Source organism: Solea solea, chromosome 17 (genome assembly GCF_958295425.1).
Source record: "Solea solea chromosome 17, fSolSol10.1, whole genome shotgun sequence".
NCBI classification, from domain to species: domain Eukaryota; kingdom Metazoa; phylum Chordata; class Actinopteri; order Pleuronectiformes; family Soleidae; genus Solea; species Solea solea.
The window spans coordinates 6,852,105-6,866,155 of record NC_081150.1 but is presented as its reverse complement, the minus strand read 5'-3'; the positions used below and the strand labels follow the sequence as shown (position 1 = coordinate 6,866,155).

The following is a 14,051-nucleotide window of genomic DNA, read 5'->3' as shown; positions in this document are numbered from 1 at the left end:
TGTACCCCAGATAAGTAGCCTATGACCCTCCAGTAACAATGGAAGCTCTCCAGACCTTTTCTACTCTTCTGATTTTCTGCCAAAGTCAACCATGTGCATTTATGTTTCCAGCCGTGGTGTTTCCGGCATCTGCACACGCTTGTGTTTACACAGGATGTTCAAACTTGATGCAGATTAAACAAATCCAATTTGGAGGCTGAGTTCATCCACCTCCTTCATTTCAACATTAAGTAGATGAAGCTGGGGGCCCAGATCATTGCTAACATTTCCAAGAGGATTGGGGTGGGGCTGGGGTGGGGGGGGGGGGGGGGGGGGTGATCTGTAGACCAAAAGGTCCAGAAAGTATTTTGAGAGTATTTATATGTGGATGAATGTCATCCGCTAGTTCCCACAGACTTTCATGTGGTTGGATTTGCACAGTGTGGTGTAGGGTATTTTTTGTAAAAAAAAAAAATAAAAAATCTCAAGCTCTCCCTGGCAGAGTGTTGTAGGCCTTCTAAGGGCCCATGGGTAGTTTGGCATTGGTTCTGTTCCCACACTTAGGGTGAAAACGGAGGCCTGGGTTTGTGCTCACATGCCCACACCAGGCATACATAGCACAATTCAGTGTTATGAACATTGAATTTTGCCAGGACTTTTTTCATCTTGCATCAGATAATCACTGATTATTTAAACTCAGGAAACACAGTGTAGGTCAGACAAGAATCATGCCAAGTTTACTTTCTCATATGGGAGAGTAGACAGCTTCCAAGTTTGGCTGATGGAAGTCTACAGACTTACTGGCCTAGCCCTCTGATTGAACTAGGCTTCAGCTTCAAGGGTTTAAGATTGCGATAAGAAATGACAAAAAACACTAGATGTTCTCTGACCTGAAGTACAAAGGGACCTTCTTTGTATCAAGGGCAGCATTTGTTAAACTGGACCTTTAATTGCTGCTTATTTCAAATAAAGCTGTAAGTCTGGCTAGTATTTGTGTCCTCACCTAGGTCCTCTATTGCATTTGTGAGGGTTCTGACCCTCCACGGCACCTGTTTGGCTATCGTCCAGTTGCCCATCTGCTATTAGCTAATGCAGCCATCCCACTTCTATAGAGCAACTCCTTTCAGGATGGCTAGATGTCCACCTAATTGTATCACATTCTACAGGCTTTATCCTGACATTCCCTTGCCAGCTAAAGGTTGCCGAAATCTCATCCGCCACATCAGAGGGGCCCTATTAACCCCTGACCCTTGGTTGGTGTGTGTGGACAAGGTCGCTCCTCACACCCAACGTTGGGCCCATTAACACGTCGCCTCACAGCAGAAAAACTATTTTGACGGGCTGTAATTGGCGCTAAGTGATGTTGGACAATGGCCCCCTCTGTGCTGCCTGTTGGACTGAGCGGTACTGACCACTCTCAAAGCTTCACGCTTGACATTTCCTTACTGAGTCCAATGCGAGAGGAGAGGAAACAGGGAAGCCCCTTCCTGCTCCACCACCTCCTCTGTTTCTCCATCCCTTTGGCCCCTTATGCTATTTGCCATGGTGCTTCTTTGAAAACGTGAGATAATGAGGTACCAGTGGGGAGGGCTGGCCAGAGCAGAATCTATAAAGAATGATTAATCCAATGACGGGTCATTCCTTTCAGAGCCAGCCTAATTAGTTTATGTTAGCTGGACAAGGTCAGGGGGCTTGTGTGACTGAAGCCTTTTCTTTAAATGCCACAATGGTGCAATGATCTGAAGATGCAGGTGCAACAATCAACTGCTTTAGTTTCCTTGGGTATTGAGTCTATAGTTATGGAGTCTCAAATTGGCAAAGACAATTATGTCTATTAAATATATGACATTTTCAAAGCAGTCTCCTGACATCAACTTTGCTTCCCAGCTTTATGACTCATGAACCCAAATGTCATAATGCTCTACCAATAATGAAAAAAAAAACAGTCAGCATTGTATGAAGGATAATTGTTAAAAACTGAAAAGATGGCAGGCTAGGACTTCCAAATAACACAAGACTATGAAGACTGGTTGAAATGGTAGTCTTGGCCTACAATATTGTATTTCTAGTCCACCCACTAAATTACAAACCACTTAAAATGAGTCAGTATGTTACTATATGAAAGGCACTCCTTCAATCTTATCACCATTTACCTTACTGAATTCATATTTATGGAATATGTGAATCCCTGATGACTGACTTTAATCATAAATTCCCCCCATACTGTGTACAGCTTGTGTCCTTAGCAACACTCCATGGAATCTGGCCAAGCTTCTCTCACACAAAGATGTATACTTAAGACAGGTCTAACTCCCGTCCCCATGGGCCATGCCATGCTCTCATCCCCGTATTTAACAGCCTGACGTCAGACAGGAGCAGAGGAGGCAGCAGAGGAGACTTTAATACTAAATCTCTCCCCCTGTCATTACCAGCCTGTGTGACCGCCTATCAGAGGCCCTTGAGTGATGTGGGAAACCCTGGGCCCTGTCCTCCCAACCCCTGTAGGCCAGGCCGCCTGTTCTGTCCAAACCAAACTGAAAACTACAGGACAGGCACAGTTAGGGTTGACATCAATGAGGCGCCGGGCTCTTTATGCCCACTCTGTGGTCAGGAGGGGAGAAGCCTGGATATTAATCTCTCGTCTTTACTCGCATGCTTTCTTCCTCTTTCCTCTCCTCACCACGCAAGCCGTATTTCTGGGCTCTCCATCCCATTAAGGCTAAATCAAATGAAGGCAGAGACTATTCCTTTTGATAGCTGTTGCAAGTGCAGTTGCAGCTGGTAGAGGCATCTTCTCAAACACTGACCTGGTTGCTAGGCAGAACTATGCAGTCTAGTGTGATGGATTCTACCAGCAACTCAAGTTGAGGTCTGCGTTATTTTTAATGTAAATCTCTCCATTAATAATTTCCTGGATTGTTTTGCTCAAACCTAAATGAGTCAACCACATCTTCCTTGACAGACAAGACCACTAAAGCCATTCATTCCAGAGACAGTTCAAGCACTGCGCTTCTTATTTGCATTTACAGTGAAATACAAAAATCATTATTACAGCTATTATTGAACTACTAAGGCTTCTGCACAACAACGGCAACATGAATAAATGGTATGCACTTTAGGATGTGTGTTAGATAGCTTGATAATTTGAGAAAAGTCCTATTAGTATTAATGGGGAAATAACTCACACACAAAAAAAGCATCTGGTGTCCAAAGGCCCTTAAATTGAACATATGGCTCTTTTTTCCAACACCTGTGAGGAGGAAAATAAACAACCCAACATGCCAGCTCAGTCAGTCGGTGCACCAGTCCATGTGATGTGGGTCTTTATGAGTGGACACCTGCAGCACCCAGTGTCCCCAGGCGACTTTGTAAAAGCCTCCTAACTGGGTGGGGGACAGAGGGGAGAGCTACAGGGCCAGACCCAGGTTTGGCCCCGGAGGCTTTAACTATCACTCCAGTCCAAGGGTTGCCTTTGGCCTTGCTAACTGTTCCATGAAATGGGCCCCAGGAACAGTGCAACAGGCCACTCACTGTTAGCCAACAGTGCTCCCTTTGTGTGAAAATTGTCAAAGCTGGCCCTTTTCTGCACCGGTCCTGTCCTTTTGAGCCTCAGCTGTGAGCAAACAAAGCTGGCTTAAAGTATTGCATGATGGTAAGCTAGCTAGCTGGCTAGCCACATTAGTGTTTGTGTCAATGGAGCTAAAGAGTTTGTGATTCCTGTGTTCTGCAGGTGGATCTTCAATGACTAATGAGAGAAGATCCAGTCAATGCCCCACTGATTATGTCATCATAAAAAAAAAACAATCACTCTAGTTTTTGTGGTTTATGAGTAATGGAACACAGGATTCATAGCATGACACAAATTAAACACTCAGTGCTTGATTGTTATTAGCTGAAATGGTCAGCAGGTAAGTGGGCAATACAGTTTTCAAAACAAGTTTAGACACTTTCTGTTTCAATTTGCTGAGATTGTTTTTGAAATTAAGATACAATTCTGATTTGGGTTTCAGGTTGAAATAATTATCATTAATAAAATTATAACACTGAAGAAAAACAGTGATCAAACAGCGATCATTTTTTAATTATTTTATTACATTTCCTTCATCACTACAATATGATTTACAGTCGTTTATTTTTCAAATCTGCCTGTTCAGCGCTTACAGAAATAGTAGTCACAGATGGTGATACACTGATCAGAAGTGAACACTGTCAGTGAGACTGTTGGATAACAATTTTAAATGGCCATCTAAAGTATTGCCACACCCAACACTAAGGTAATTTTGAGCAGTAATTGAGTGAGTCCATTACCTGCTAATACACTTTTGATGGGTTTTGTCTGCCAATTCTAAATACAACATCATGCTTGCCACCGAGTGCTTTTTATCAATTTCTCAATCTTATTGTTGGCATACATGTTTTCAGGAAACAGAAGACACATCTTTTAAATGCTATTTGTTGTAGTTGTAGGCTGTGGTTGAAATGGACCATCAAGTCACCACAGCATAGGTCAACATGAATATACTCGATGCAAACTGCATTCACTTTTTAGGGCATGCAGAGGTTTCACCACTATACAAATGAGCTACATCTACGACTGACATGGCAAAGATAAATGCCTCTATATACTAAGAGAGATATACTGTACTAGAGCCATTTTTGTCCCATTTTGGGTGGAAACAAAAAACAGTAGCACTTGGTATAACTGTGCCTCACTTTGCATAATTGTTCCCAAGGTTGCTGGGGTTTTTCTTTTTCTAAGCGTTCTGTGCCAATATAATTCAATTTCTGTGGCCAAGCTAAATATTTGCAGCGTGGCTTATGCTTCTAAACTGAGCTGAAGTTTGGGCAAAAGAGGTTTGCCTCGCAAGCATCACCGCAAAGACAAGACAATAAACAGATTCACTGCTTTTTAAGAGCTCTACTTATAACTGCACCATCATTCTAATTAATTGCTCCATTGTGCAAAAATGTCTCAACAAGTGATGAGATGAAGACGTAATCAACATTGGCACTGAAATCTTGTTGCACTTTCATCCAGACCTTGCATTTCACTTGCTACGTGCAACTTGGTTTGATGGTAAACCGACTGTTTACTATTTCTTAGGAACACATGACACAAACTGAAGGGCGTAAGAGTCATTTACAGTTAGTTAAATTCCCTGCTGAGAGGCCCTGCTAAATGCTTCTTCCACAGACCTTGCTGGGAAATATTTGCAATGGTTTCCATCCAGATTTGGGTCACTTGGTTCCACATTCACTGCACAGGTGAGCTGGAGCAGGTTTGTTTGGCATTGGTCATTGGCTGTCCTTTCCTTTCAACAGGGCTGGGAAAGCAGCACCACAAACAGCTTGTGACAACAAGAGATGCTTTTGTCCATAGCTTACCATGGCAAAATGACACCGCAAAGACACCTGCTGCCAATGCTGCCCAGGTCTCCCAGGACCGTCTCTGGGGGCTGCAAGACCTGATGCAGACAGGTCCAACAGAGGCAGAAGGAGATTGAGAACCCTCAGGAGAAAAGGTAACTCTGTCAGCCAGCCGTGCTGCTGCAGCAGCAGATGAAAACAACCTCTTTCACACTGAGTGTGTTTTGGCTTCCAAGGCTGTAATCATGGATGATTAGCCTAAGAACTCAATTCTGAATGGGGACTATTCCTTATTCCTGTCACACTGTCATAATTTATATTTACCTACCACCTTTCATAACTGTCCATGAAGGGAGACTTGACTGATCAGTGGAAATCAGGCTGGTGTGTAATATTGATTTAAATATATATATGTATATATGTATATATATGTATATATATATATATATATATATATATATATATATATATATAAATATTTTTTTTTTTTTTTTTAATGTTTAAGAACACCTCATTTTATAATGTGTTGTCCAGGTACAACACATGATCTCATAAGAGGTTTCAATTTAGTTTATGTTTCCAAAAGCCTCACAGCAGCCTAAACTATTTATTTTTTTCTTAATTCAATGTACCTGGTGAAGAGAAATGGAAGAAAAGGCAACGACAAATAAGTAGGCAGTTATTCAAGATGACAGATGCCAACTACCATAGAACACCATCATGACCAAAAACAACAACTGAATTCAACAAATGCCATGACAATGGTAAATGTGCTCATTTTCTTTTGTATTTAATTCTTAATTCACATGACGCATAGTGGCTAGCACTGTTGCCTTACAGCAAAAATACCCAGGTTTGCAAGCCGGTTCGACCAACGGCCTTTTTGTATAGAGTTTGCATGTTCTCCCTGTGTATGCGTGGGCTTTCTCTGAGTACTCCAGTTTCCTCCCACTGTCCAAACACATGCAGAGGTGAAGTGGACACTCTAAATTGGTAGGTAAGAATGTGAGAGTGAGTGAATGGTTGTTTGTCTCTGTGTGATAGTCCTGTGATGGACTGGTGACCTGTCCAGGGCACCCTATATCAACTGAGATTGGTTCTAGTGGCCCCATGAACCTCATTTGGAGGATAAAGCGACAGTTTAATCCTTAGTAATTGTCTTTAAATATTTAGAAAAAACGGAAAATGAGAAACTAAACTCAAACCATCCACAACGCTTGGTTCACATTATATTACAAAGGGCCTGTGGAAAAGAATGTAGGTGAATATGCTGTGTTAATGCGCCCATTGCGTCTATCGCACTGCTCATCCCGGCCATGAATGTGTGACGCATTAGGAGCCTTAAAACGTTTTGGGGGTTTTTAAATTTCGAAACACCGCCATTGCGTTTTTGTGTAGACAAGGAATACACTACTTTGGGAAAACAATGATGTCTCTCTTGCACCAGCTTTCACTGTCTCCATCTTCATCGTCATTGTCGTCATCATACTCCTGTGTTTGGAGACTGTTTGACAGTGTTGCCAACTATTTTCAATGGAAAGTAAAGTAGTAAAGTAAGTGAGTTCAGACACTTGAGTAAAGAATAAGTTGAAGATTAAGAGTGAAACTGAATTGTAAAAATGGGGCGGGGGGATTTCAGGGACATTATTTTTGTATGAACAATACAGATTAGTGATTGTTTGGCACACGGTCAGCTGCACTGCACATTCACATCTCTCTCTCTCTCTCTCTCCAGTCAGACCAACTCTCCACCAAGCTCACTCCTGCAGCCTAACTGGTGATTTCCTTCTTGGAAAACAAAATAAATATAGCGACAAAGTCGCGAAGTTGGCAACACAGTTGTTTGGTTTGTTTGCTTTATGATAACTTTTATTTTCTTTCTTTTATTTCCCTTACTTTCCCCTGGCTTGGTTCATTCTGCCTCTATTTCTGTGATTGTGTATTTCTTCTTCTCCATTTTTGGTGTAGCAGCGTTACAGCACCACTTACAGGCCTGGCATATGTACTACAGCATTTTGAGTCATTTTTGGGGGTTCTGTGTGAAGGGGTACATTTCCTGAAACTATGTTGTGTTTATGGGAAACTTTTTTTAATGACAAAGAAAACGATTGTGTACGTTTACATATACTTTTTTCGTAGATTTTCGAAACTACATCCATGTGCAGAGAGAACATAAGCTGAGATGTGTACAAAGATTCTCTAGTGGTTTGTAGTTAGTTAATGACTGAAGCAGCTTGACATGCTATGAGGTCTGATGTCACCGTATGAAGATCATCACCCCAAAACAGGTGCAGCCTTCTCTCTTCCCTCTCCTCATGCTCATCTTACTACAGTTTGTTTTCCTTCACCATGTGGAAAACATCTGCATAGGTGGTCCATTGCGCCCCTCCACCACCTCATTTACTCCCACCCCTCCATTCTCTCTCTCTCTGTCCCTATGTCTTACTCCTTTAACACCAGCAAAGGGAAGCACTGATTGTAAATATGGAGAGGTGTCAGTGCCAGAAGAAACGAACCGCGTATTTCTGGATCCAAGTTGCGAGGTTTACCGAAGCATATTTTTATCATGAAAAGCCAACATAGAATGGGACGGCCATGCGCAGCTGCTGGTCTAATTTGCTCTAAGCATGTACAAATAGGACGGCCCACACAGACCATAAAAGTGGAGTGGAGGTTTTGCTCAACGCGGCACTTTTGTCTGACCAGAAGCACAAGGATGCCTTCCAAAGAACAAACACATCACAAAAGAAAAGAGGAGAGAAAACACACAGGCACACTCACATGATAGTTTGAAATACAGTACAAAAAACTCAGAGGAGAGATTGCTGCTGCCTCACTCAGTGTTTCTCCACGAGTTAACACTCTTCTACCATTTACTTAAAACAATTCAATGGATGAATAAGGGAAAAATGCCTCTAAATAAATTATTATATAGGTTGTTGAGCTGCACCAGTGTCCCTTCTGTTTGCTTTCCATACATTTTATTGCACCATGGGAAGTTTTATTTTCTCTTGAGCAATTTGCTCTGGAAACCCCCTGTTGATCCTGTGAGTACTTTTATTACGTTTATACATGTACACATTGCATGTCTTCACATGAATACGCGCTTACACATGCGTGCACACGCACACACACACCCGCACACACTTACATGTGTCTGAATGGGGTTCCCCTTTAGATACCACATAAATAACCAACTTCAAACAGTAAACTAGGTGCTAATGAACTGGATCCTGACAAGGTTTGCTTTCCACAAGCAGAGACCTACTCCACAATGGATGCATTCACAGGATCTCAGCCATGGAAAGTGTTGGTAAAGTAATCCCGCTGGAGTTTATGCAACCTTTTCTAACTCTCAGTATGTCTTTCTCCCTTCGGGCCTTTAAGACCCAGCCAAAAACAACACTGACCTGCATCAGCTGATACAGGCAGAGGCTACCCACATTTGCATGTTTCAAAATGGCACCCATTCACAAACAGTTGGCAAATTGATGTGGGGAGGAAAGGACCACAACGCCCTGCTTCCTCTTAGGCTTTACCTGTGAGATCAGTCACGGCAACTTCAAGGGTTGTTTCTTCCATGTCGTTCCACAGAACAGGACGTGGCTGCATGGAATCCAAACGCTTCCGTGCACATGTGGCCAAATCACCCGACTTCCTCTGCATACAAGACCTGCAAGAAAAGGTGTCATTCTATCTTTAGGTGAATATGGGCAGTGTTCCCACTCTGTGTGCTCTGACAAACTGAATGAAAGTCAGAGCATAGCATATGGCTTTATTCAACACATTTGATATTCACCCAGGAAATAAAATGAGATGCACACCTGCTGAAACTGACAAAGAATGACAAAGACAGCAAAAACATTTCACCATAAATTCTGCCGACAAAAATGGGCCGTGGTTTCATATCAGTCAGAGTTTAAATTTTGTTTGGACCAGCAGCATTGAGTGAATTATGACAAACTATACACATGTGCTGTGTACCTCTATATCTTTTATGCTTCTAGGCAGCAAAGACATGAAATACTGCCGGTGACAGGTAAAGCAATACTCTGTAGTGGAAGGTCTTTAACAGTAGCCACTTTTCACAAAGAAGTGCAATATTCAAACATGTGATATCCTGTTCCAAACCACAGCTCAGAGCAGCCTCTCCTCTAGATGTGAGGGTCACACTGCGCTGACAACCTGTATTTATGGCTATCTGACCTGACACCATGAAAAGTTTTATTTCTATCAGATGTTTTTAACCAAGGAGAGGTGAAAAGAAAAAGGGGATATCAATCTTGGCAGTGTCATAGGGAAAGGTCAAACATAATTGAAAATGCATAAACCTTCTGCAAGTTGTTACTTTTTTGCCCTTACTAAAAACTTTTATTTATTCTGATTTCTTCACAGCATTGACTGTGGTTAAGTAACATTTTTTCAGCTTCACTGGAAATATCCACAACCAGTGGCATAAGATGCCATTTACTGAAGCACCTATGGCTCCACCCAAATAAATAAACAATACATTTTAGCAATAAAAGAGCCTTTGTACTGAGCTTACTGAGCTTTCAGTGCACTGCAAGGATCTGTCTGAGGTTAGAAATGTATTATTGAGGCAAATGCAGATACTTTTATTTTATATTTAGTCAATCGTTCCTCTTTTGACCATCGCATTTGAGTCTGCTCGATTCTCATCATGACATGATTATATATAACACTGACATTTGTAAAACAAATAAGCTGCCAGGTGCAGGCTGTCCTTTCCTGAGTTTTTTTTATTATTATTTTTTTAGAATAGGTATGGAATTTCATGACGGCTACGAAGGTCAGCGTCTTAAGAATAAACCTAGTCACATTAAAAATGTAAGTAAAGAAACTGAACAAAGATGTGATTTTGACAGTCTTGGAAAGTGAAAATGAATCTGAGCTGTAACACTTTGCAGACCATGTGGTAGTGTAACCTTTATTCCCCAGAGCCCTGTGCTGTCAAGAGACTCTCCTCCGGTGCTGTTTCTCAGGCCTCTTGACCTCCTCAGCCTGAGTCCCACAGGATACAGCCGTGGTTGTGTTGGGATATAGGGGCTGAGGTGAAGGGGATGCGGAACACCAAGGTGAGCGGTGGTTGGTAGCCTTATGAAAACACAACCTTTGAGCAGTGTTTACCTCTGAACCATGTATGAGGTCTTCATTGACACGTAGAGTGGTGAGGTAAGTTAGTTCCTTGTTGCATTCATTACTCTCATCTCTCCTACCTCCTCACACACATCCCTAGAAGAGCAACCCCCCACCTCACCCCAAAAGCATGGGGCTCGGCAGCATGAATGGGGCATTGTGATGCGTCTCCGTCATGGCAGTCAATGTTTTCACTTCCATTTGATCCGTCGGCGAGGCTGCTAATTGGGTAAGCGTGTTCCCAGGTCACCAGGAGGTTTCTCTTTCCATAAATACAGAAAGCCGGCAAAGGCTTCTACAGATGTCGTTTCCCACCAAGTAGGTTCAGACCAGCTTTAGGCAGTAGATGTAATTTATTGTGTCTAAAACCACAGTCGAAAATTTTTTCCTTCTCTCTCCTCATCACTGCATTTTATCATTCTCCCTGGCACTGCAGTAAAGCTGATTTTTGTCCCTTTACTTTTGCTTGGTCTGTGTGTACTATGTTGCCATTAGAACCACAGGTGTCATGATGACATGGACATGGTTTTACTGTGTCTGTACTCCATCCAGGCTTGACAGGTCCGAATGATGTTATTTTCCAGGTGTCTGTCCACCAGTGACACAGTTTATGAGCCTCAGGGTTTATTTGTTTGTTTTTGTCATGGAACTTACATTGCCTCTCTTACTCAAGGACCCAAGACAACCCTGTGTGCCAGCACTGAGCACTCAGCTGGAACAGAGGGCTGAGACAGACTCAGAGGCATGTTTGCTGAACTTAATCTGTTAGGTGTGGTCAAAATGGTCAGTTGGTCAAAGAAACTGTCGTTCATCTGGAGTGTCCAGGTTTTAGCCTTTGTGCTGGCAGAGAACCACTTTGCCGAAATGTCCTTGAATACTTACCAATTCTATGGGTGGTGTTCTGTAGCTGACGACGACATATCCTCCCTGAGTGAAACAAATAAAAACACAAATTTGTTCAGCTACTGTTTCATGAATTAGAATTACTCATGAACATTCAATTTGTTTACCTATCTAAAGACTTTTTGGTACCATAATTTGAATGGTATGACATGAATTGGACATTTCTATTGTGAAGTGAAATATTCAGTTCCTAGAAAACCCAGCTCTCTAGTGATAAAAAAAATATTATTAGATGTAGGGGAGGATATTTTTTAATGTCAGTACAGACTGGAATGTGTCTTTGAAAACTGGTCATCATCTGCTCCTCCAACTCAGGGATAATCTGATGGCGCCACTGTGTGGTAGGATCTGAGCTCTGTTAATATTACGTGAAGGCTTTGGATTGAATAAAATCTACTCAGAGTCAAGGGACTATTTCTATAATCTAATTATTGCATTGAGCAAATAAATGTCAAACTGTTTATTGTTTCACTAAAGATGAATTCATTTATGCAGAAGCATTCATAAAATAATCTTTCACCTTTGTGTAAATATCACTGTGGTGCTAGAGAAATGACAATTACAGTAAACTTTTGTGACACATCCAATATTGAGAGAATGAGAGAAAAATACAGTTTTTATTTCAATTTTCTCTTACAATAATTTGAATGAGCAGTGTTAGACAATTTAGAGTAAGTGCATAGAAAAATTAAATAATAATAATAAAAAATTGTAATTATTTGTTGTTTTTGTAATTGCTGACACACTGCATGTTTTCATAAATTGACTGTGCAGGAACTGGTTTTATTGTTTACAGATTGCCATTTTTTCATATTACAGACATTAATATTAAACATAACTCAAACTTCAACCTCAAGCATTACTATAAATATAGCATTTGGGACACAATTTGATGCATGACACGGATGTCCATATCTAACAAGTATGCATTTTACTAAAATGCCAGCCAGGGCAAAAAGATATGGATCTTACCGATTGAAACCAGAGGGTGGCAGGCTTCACACATCGAGTTACTTCATGACTGTGTCACTGATAGAGGAGAAGTCCACATCATGTAGAAACTGCTGAAGAAACACATATGCATATTAAAACCCGCTAAATAGCTCTAAGTCAGTGTTGCTGTCTTGTTATCAGTGGAACACCATCTGTCCAAATTGAATTGCTCGTCATAATTTTACTGGTGTGTTATTGTAGCTTCACAAGCTGGCAAAGTTCAGATATGGAAAAGACATACTCCCCATTGATTCATCTTGATTTACTCATAGGGTGGGAAGATGGGCTGATTCATCTTCTGTGGTGAATATTCATCATGTTGTGGGTCTGTTTCTTAAAATCCACCTAAAGTGGAGCAACAGCCCCTGATATAGTTTAACATTTAAGGGGTATTTCAGATTTTATGAGGTGTGGTTGTGTAAGATATTTACACATAGCCAATACTGATTTCACAATGCACATTACCATCTCCAAGAACCTTTCAGCTGCTATCTCTAACTGAAAACATGGTTGCCAACAGGGACACAAGCAAAAACAGATTTCAGCTAATTATCTAAAGGCTCACCTCATAAAAAATATCCCTGCTTAAGGGAACAACAACTTAAGAGTGATTGCAACTTTATCTCACCTTACTGAAAACTGAGATTTGTTTTTTATAGAGTGCTCACTGCTTACACTAAAGTCCATAAAGAAACTCACCAATTGTATATCAAGGAAGACCCCTTGCACCACTTATGTCTCCATCAGCAAGTTTTTAAGAGTGAGAAAAAAGGCTGGTCTTTGGAGACAGCACTGCACAAGCATGGCAAAGTCATGCTGACAATTTGTTAATACCTTTAATATCCACATTTCAAAAAAACATGCACATACTTATTAGGCTATAGTATAATAACTCTTTTCCTATTGTGTGTGTAAACTGGTCAACAAATAAATGTTATACACAGAAAAAGTTTTTATAACAATGTAACTTTCACACAGAGAGCAACCGTATTTATTATAGAGCAGTTATTTACTGCAAGTATACAGTAAGACAATGTTTGTTGCTTTCTTAAGGTTGTATATCAACAACTTTTTCAAAACATTTTTAAAAAAACAAAAACATGATACATTTCTATTGTACAGTTGTTGATTATAACATCTTTATTGTTTCTGGAGAGTAAAGACACTGTTAAATCACTGTTTTTCACAACTGACCCAAAAGTGCAAAATTGGTGGACTTCTATTGACCTAACAGTCCACATGGTGTGTGTTTGCTGGAATATTCACATATCAGTGCCTAGTCAGTCCAGGGTACCTGCTTCTGTAAGTGAATGGACCACAGCAGCCATTTTGGTGGGTTACAGTAAGAAAATTACAGGTGTAAATAATCAAATTAATGATGGGTTAAGTTCCATTTAGCTTCCTCAGTTTCACAAAGCATGCTGGTTCACTGTCACACACGTCCTGACTTACATGAACTTCACAGAGCCATTGTTAATGAAGTCAGAACACCTGTGTTTATCCTGCTGAAAAATGTCAAAATGTCTGCTGTGTAAAGGGCCCATTATTTGCTACATTTAACGCACTTCAAGCTCCAGTGTGTAAGAATTACTGACATCAAATAGGGAGACTGCAACAAACGGAGGACTCCACTCCTCACCCCCTCTTTCCTG

General features: G+C 41.0%; 1 protein-coding gene across 1 annotated transcript in view; it reads right to left on the bottom strand.

The window, feature by feature from the left end:
- LOC131444203 (1-phosphatidylinositol 4,5-bisphosphate phosphodiesterase beta-1) overlaps positions 1-14,051 on the bottom strand; it is a 158,533-nt gene that overhangs the window by 143,918 nt on the left and 564 nt on the right. The window contains exons 2-4 of the mRNA XM_058614407.1: positions 12,379-12,467; positions 11,386-11,430; positions 8,886-9,019 (exon numbers count right to left, since the gene is read on the bottom strand). The gene's annotated coding sequence lies outside the window, so the exon portion shown is untranslated. The remainder of the gene's footprint in view (positions 1-8,885; positions 9,020-11,385; positions 11,431-12,378; positions 12,468-14,051) is intronic.